Source organism: Dermacentor andersoni, chromosome 10 (assembly GCF_023375885.2).
Source record: "Dermacentor andersoni chromosome 10, qqDerAnde1_hic_scaffold, whole genome shotgun sequence".
Lineage (NCBI taxonomy): Eukaryota > Metazoa > Arthropoda > Arachnida > Ixodida > Ixodidae > Dermacentor > Dermacentor andersoni.
In genome coordinates this window covers 58,428,262-58,435,145 of record NC_092823.1, presented here as the reverse complement: position 1 = coordinate 58,435,145, position 6,884 = coordinate 58,428,262, and the positions used below count along the sequence as shown (strand labels likewise).

The following is a 6,884-nucleotide window of genomic DNA, read 5'->3' as shown; positions in this document are numbered from 1 at the left end:
ATACGCTGTTCTGGAGCCACAAAAGGAAATTGGTGAACAAACTGTGGCAGGCATGAAGGTGCTTCAAGCATCTTCAGCAGCAAAAAGCATAGCCTTCGATATTAGTTTATTTTATGCTGCAGAAACGGCTATGAAGCTGAAAGTTGGAAGCCACCTGTTGGTGAATTCTTCAACGCCCCGCAATCAGTTTTGCTTAGAGTCGATGTATTGACTGAAACAATGCCTACCCGTGCAGGTTCTTTAAGCAACACGTAAATGGTAAAAGCGCTCTTGCATACTCTCCACGCCTGAAGCCAGCCGCTAAAAGCTGATTCACAATAGGCCAACGCGACACTGATTTCGGCCTGCCGACGGTCGGCAACATCGTTCTTTCCTTTGTGGCGGACCCTCTTTCACAATGTACGGACGCTGAGCTCGCAGCCGGCTGTCGGAAGATTGTCGGTGTCGGTACAATGTGACAGAGGCGCCGACACGAAGTAAAAATGCTGCTGCCGACAGTTAACAGACTGAAATTGGTGTCGGGTTGGCCTAGTGTAGGCTTGCATGGTATAGCCACTCATTATCTGGCATATAGCCGTCGTGACTGCCCGACCATCATCAATGGCTACATTTGAGCACCTGAAAAGTATTTTGAAAAATTTACTCGGTCTGTATTTGTGCACCGCGACCCCTTTATTTCACGAAGAGACCTACGTATTGCAGCATCTGTCCGCAACAGTATCAAGCGCACACTGGATGCAAAAAAGAATCACAGTCCTTATGAATAAAGAACGCGACATCATGTGAAGAAATGACTTCACAATAAAAATCTCAGTGGCCTTTCACTCTGAAGAATGATTACCAACGGTGCTGTGTATGTAGGCCTCTCAATGACGAAGTGCACCTCCGCCGTGGGTCAGCCCAGCACTGTACAATCTTAGGCATCGGTGCACTTATAGGGAGCGCTCAACGCCTGCTTTACAGCGGCGGGTCGACCCGGTATTGCACTATCTTTGGGATGGGTGCGCGTATGGGAAGTGATACCCGCCTGCTTCACATCCGCCAAGGGGCGACACGTATTGCACTACCTTCGTGTTTGGCCCAGGAATGGGGAGAGCTTAACGCCTGCTTCATCTGCGACGCGGGACGCCTCGGCATTTCAGTATCTTCGGGATCGGCCCACATATTGGGAGTTTCGTGTCTCCACCTGGACACAATCTTGGTTGACTAGCCCTTAACAGCACAAGGTAAGGATGCCCTTTGATCGTTATGAACAATTGCTGTTGCAGTTTTGCTGTTGATTTCTGGGCACTGTGAAGCAAATATTGACGTACAACCAGCACCATGTACGATAAGCCGGTCGCTAAGCTGAGAATCTGTACATGCGTATACTCAAATTTAGCACGAACTGGCAAAAGACAGCAACCTAGACAGAAAAAGCAGTTTTTACGTGCTAGGGCAAGTTTTCCTATGCAGTAAAGATAAGGAAAACGGCTGCGTATTTTCGTACTTTAAACGTCATTTACTGTAAACGAACTTGAGCAGGTAATTGTGGGTGTGCTCCACCGGTACACAGCAAACGAGAAATCTCATTGCACATGTTTCACAATTTCACAATGGTGTCGTAAAGTCGCACATTTCGTTGTCACGCGTTTTCCGTTATGGAATTCGGGGCACTATTTTATGTTCAATTTTAATAATTGTTCTACGTAATTATTTTGTATGTAGAGCAAAGTATAAGCATGCGGACGTATTCAACTGTATGGGGACTTCAAGCAAAAGTATGTGGTCAGCCTTACAACCTGCAATGTAACATCATTTCACTTAAGTGAAGTAAATTTTTATTTAAATTATCCGATATTGAAATAAATTATACCAAGGTATTTGCCGTCTGCTTGCATGACACAAAACGAATCTTTACATAAAGCATGTTGACAAATTGAACTACCACATCTCGAAAAAATGTAGGCAAAGCAGGTGATCTTTCAAGAGAGTTAGGGGGAAACAAGCTTCGCAGTTTGGCAGTACTGCCATCAACAAACAGTAATAGGCCGTGCAGTGCTCTTAGGCCTCTTGTCATCGACATGGGTCGTTGCACCTATTGCGATTTAAGTGAGCTAAGTCACGTGAACAGCACCCCAAGATTCAAGCAGCTACAACCATTGGGCGATGCAAATTATGTCCACCTGCACAATGCTGCAATTCCTGCACGATGCAGATTTAAATCTTTTACTTCACTTTCTTTTATTCTGCATACGTCTTGCGGAAAGTTTAACGACACGAGGGAAACATTAGACAGGGTAATAAAATCAGCAACTTGACTTACAATTCGTGATGTGAGGTTAAAGTAAGAACATCTAGTCGACTGAGCTTAACACGTATTGCTGACGGTGTCACTCGTTTTTCGACATGATGTATGCTTGAGTGAGCGATAATCTGAACAAGGTCACTCATTCAGTCTACATCTTAAGTGCTTGAATAAGCTAATCGATTTCTTTAGTCGTCATTACGGTGCCTTTCATCAAACCGTGCGTGAGAAAATCCTATCAAAATTTCGTACGCTGTAACAGAAACCGACCCTCTACATCAACAGGACGTGGCCGGCTTATCTATTGTTTGCTACTTGAAATTTCCGTCGTGCATACTTACATGGGTTCCATTCTGAAATGTGTTGGCAGGCGGAACTGACGAAGGTTGATGAAATGCGGAATGCTGACCGTACACACCATGAAGGATGCGAGCTCTCAACGTAGCATATGGTATTTCACTACTTTCATTGAACATGACCACAGGTGAGAGCGGCTGCGATGACCCTGCAGTGAAAAGACCCTCTCCTTCTGCTTGCCCGGGTGTACCCGACGGAGTGGCCTGCGGCGGTTCATGGGTGTTGATGAGGAGGTTGAGTAACGGCCTGAAAGTGCAAGTTGTATAGGTTCAGCTGCTCTGTCACTGAATACTTCCCGTTTAGTCAGTTCTGCATAACTGGGTACTTTGTCTACTTGGTGTATGCCTTGCACAGGTGGCCTGAATCTTTGAAGGGGATAATTTTCGTTCTAGACTTCCTGTTATCCTATGGAAATAAACTGAAAATTGAATTGAATTGAACTTAGCAAGCAAACTAAACACGCTGGTGTTAAATTATGCAAAAATTAAGCTTTCCTATGCCTAGACTTTTGCAGGAAAACAGCTGTTCTGATGACTTAATAAGAGCGTCAACGTAACCATTCGATCATTCAATAGACGTGTTCAGTGGGCCAGTGGAGTATTTAAAATGTGTTTTTGTACATTATCTTTTTTTTTGGTTTCTCTATGATGGATGAATTTTCACTGACCGTGTTATTCCGGTACAACGAAATAATAAACACTACTTCGGGTCTCTTCATGTCTAGGTACTGTTATTGACTAACGTTATCAATACGACCTTCAATGTCTAAAACATTTTGCATATTCTACATGTAAAACAGTAATGACAAAGAAGAGCTATCCGGTGTCAAAGAGCAAGCACTCTTTCCAGCATGACTTCGTGAAGAATTCCGGACCAATGTGTGCAATCATTCTCCCACAAATAAAACAACCAAGATCACTCTGGATATATTGTTGGTCATTCACAGCTTTCTACAATTACAGTACCAAGGTAATTTTCAGCATCTTAGAAATGTTTCTGAATGCCGCAATCAGAATGTTTCAACAGTTAAAGCTTTCGTAAGACGTGGTTGGAATTTAGGCTTCTTTTACCCTCAGCTATTCCTATTCCCTGCAAATTTGTCTATCAATTATTTTGTACTATTATCTGGCATTTACAACAACTGTTAAAAATTTTTTTGTTGTTTTATTAAAATACAAAAGTAAGACATAGGAACACGTTGTAAATATACATGGCAGATACTCAGGACCAAGCGCGTACCCAGGATTTTTTTTCTGTGGGGGGATACCGAGGTAATTTTGCTCTGCAAAATAGGGCGGGGGGGTATGTTTTCTAATTCAAATGAGAATAATGCCCACCATTCGCCACGAAAATGCGTAAGCCCGCTAAATAAAAATGAAATAGGGTTTATCTAACGAGTACGCCTGTGAGATACAAGAAGAACACTGCCAAGAACCAGTAAACAAACGAAATTGAAAAATAAAGATTTATAGTATCGTTTTTTGACTTAGCTCTGGAAGAATTATAGACAACTATATATTTGCGGAACAATCAGTGTTCATTCGGGGCCCTTGTTTACTGCTTTATGAAGTTATCTATCGAAACTGACTCGTACTGTTATTTGGGAAGTTCCGTAAAGAGGCGCAGCCCTCAGTCCTGCACACCCATGTAAAGCGCCGGACTCTACGGTTTTAGACGTACTGCGCCCACTTCTGAAGGTTTAAAAACCACCTATATTAGCACAGCAGAGAAGTTTTGGGCGGCTCGACTGATAACAGTTAGAAGCGTCATTGAAAACATGCCATCATTCTCCACTTCCGGTGGTGTTTTCTCTACATCCATTTTAAATAAGAATTTTGGTCCATAACTATTCTCAAACAATGGTTAAATTTGTTCATTTTGCTTTTACTTCCTGTATGGATGTTGCCTTGGCTATCTCCCATAGTGGACCGCCTAATTACCCAACTCCTTACGAGTCTTGCTTCCAGTTGCCAATTTTGCACGAGAACTGCTTTAAACTAAGGGAAAAACCACATGAGGTAATGAATGACAGTCATATTGTTTATGGCTTTACGGGTTATTACAGGGTTTGATGATGGACGCTGTTTCTCATGATTCAATTTCCACATTGTCTAAGCATATCCCGGTTAGATGCTTCCAAGAATCTGTCAGCCTCGCTGTGAGCCGTCGCTCGACGAAATAATGGAGCACAAGGAAAAGGTAAACGCGACTGGCGTTTTCTCCGACCACAACTCATTCCACGAGCGTATAGACCAGCTGACTACGAACCGAATCCTTCGCCTGTTCCCTGGATCAGTCTAAACAAAGATGGTTGAACTAACAAAGCAACAGAAATGCGCGTGACCATTGAATTGACGGGGACAGAAAATGTTGATCGCCAAATAAAATACGTAAAGGAAAGAAAGGTTTAGGTCCTGCCTGCTAATAGATGGGGACAACTGAACGCAGCTTGACTTAATCGCGCGGGCACCGAATCGATGAGAAAGCTGGTCTTTACACCCCAGGAGATGCCGATAACTACTGCCATCGAAAAGGAGTGAAAAAGGCAGCAAAACGTTCTCCGGCCGAATAGCTTACAAGTCTAATGATTGATTGGACGGTGCTTTAGCAATGTGTGTGAGTAGTGGTGGCGTGGAAGGGTAGGGGAGGAGGGTATGCTGCCTAATTTCAGGAATGGGAGAGGCGGCCCCCCCCCTCTCCCTCCCTAGGTACGTGCCTGCTGATTGCAGCGCTTGTGCATTGTCTTTAGCTTTTATTGACCTGTTTAAAGACGTGTCGCCACAAGCAGTTAAAATAAAAAAAATCATGTTTGTTTTCGCTGTTCTCAAGATTTTTGTACATTATTTAATGTGTACACAAGGAAACAAGCGCCTTAATTGCTAAATGCTTTGTAGCATGCGTAGAAGAGAAACAACATGTGCTGCACTCTTTCCTTATTGGTTACAAGACTACAGAAACCAGCCAACAAGGGCAGAGATGGCATACGTTAAAATTATTCCCTTTATATGATACGTACGAATAATACGTTGAGTAGAAATGAAAGCGGACAAAAGGTAATTGCTCTAGGTGAAGACTGAATGCCCAACTTTAGTATTGTGCGAGCCTTGCTTTGCCAATAAAATATGCGGCAGTGGTTCTGATTTCATTGTTTGTATTTTGAGACAGGTTTTCTCAACCTTACCACTTTTATTTTTTCGATGTGTACCAGAGATACCTTGCAAGCGAGTAAATATATCCTGTCTGGCTACTTGTGCCGTTTTTTCTCAATGCGCTGCTTGAAAAAAGAAAGCGACGTACCATGCTCGTTGTAGGGTCGTCAATATGACTGACGGGTGGACAGCCGGCATTGCAGCCGCGTTTGCAGCTGGAAGATCGGTGCTGTCCTCATACGACGGCTGCGTCACTTGAGAAGCTGGGTTGGAAAGAGACTCGAAGGCGTCGGACAAAGTAGGCAGCGGTTCTGGTGCAGCAGCATGTTCATTTGACGTTGCACCCACGCCTGCAACAGGAGGGAGTGGATCAGAAATCACATATTTGGTGCCTTTCTTGAGAAACAAATTTGTTTGAAAATCACTGGCAGTCATATTTATGTAAGCGAATTGCCGAACACATTTTATTTCTTCTCATTATTATAGGAAAGACGGCCCTTAAGGCAAAATATTCATTGCTAGTGCTGATATGTTGGTAGTCTGCTTGTCTATTGCCTAATCGAGTAGACAGCAAAAGATGCTAACGATCACATGCACAGCTGTAATATAGGTACAAGCAATTATGTTTTTGTTAGGTGCTTGTTCACTGTAGCGGCACGAGCATCTTCGGGAAAGGCGCCAGCATCCTCATCGGCCGCCAAAGCAAGAGGAGTAGACGCGGCATTGAAGAGGAAAGCTGTCCATCAAACCGCTGAGGTGTCCGCAAGCTCTCGCACGACCGCAAGTGCGTCCTAAAAACTTACGATAGTCGACAGTCGGCGACGAACACGCCATGAAACTCGGTTGCGCTATCACATACGGCATTTCAAACAGCGAATATCTTTCAGTCGCGAGAGTACGACAAGCACAAAAGCGAACAAAAGGACTAAAAACTGTTTGAAAAGATGACGCTAGTTAAAATCTAAAACCAAGCGTCTACATATTTGTGAATTATAAAATCTGGTTAAGCTTTCTGTAATGTTCAGCATGCTCCGTTCATCTCTGGATGTCTAGATTAGATTGTCTGATTATTGCCAATTGACAATCTCCGA

General features: G+C 43.5%; 1 long non-coding RNA gene across 1 annotated transcript; it reads right to left on the bottom strand.

Moving 5' to 3' along the window:
* Positions 1-2,734: 2,734 nt before the first annotated feature.
* Positions 2,735-6,137, bottom strand: LOC129388019 (uncharacterized). Its single transcript, XR_011890332.1, has 2 exons — positions 5,942-6,137; positions 2,735-2,890 (listed from the first exon to the last, which is right to left on the bottom strand). It is a non-coding gene; the product is annotated as an uncharacterized lncRNA (long non-coding RNA).
* Between the last annotated feature and the right edge of the window lie 747 nt (positions 6,138-6,884).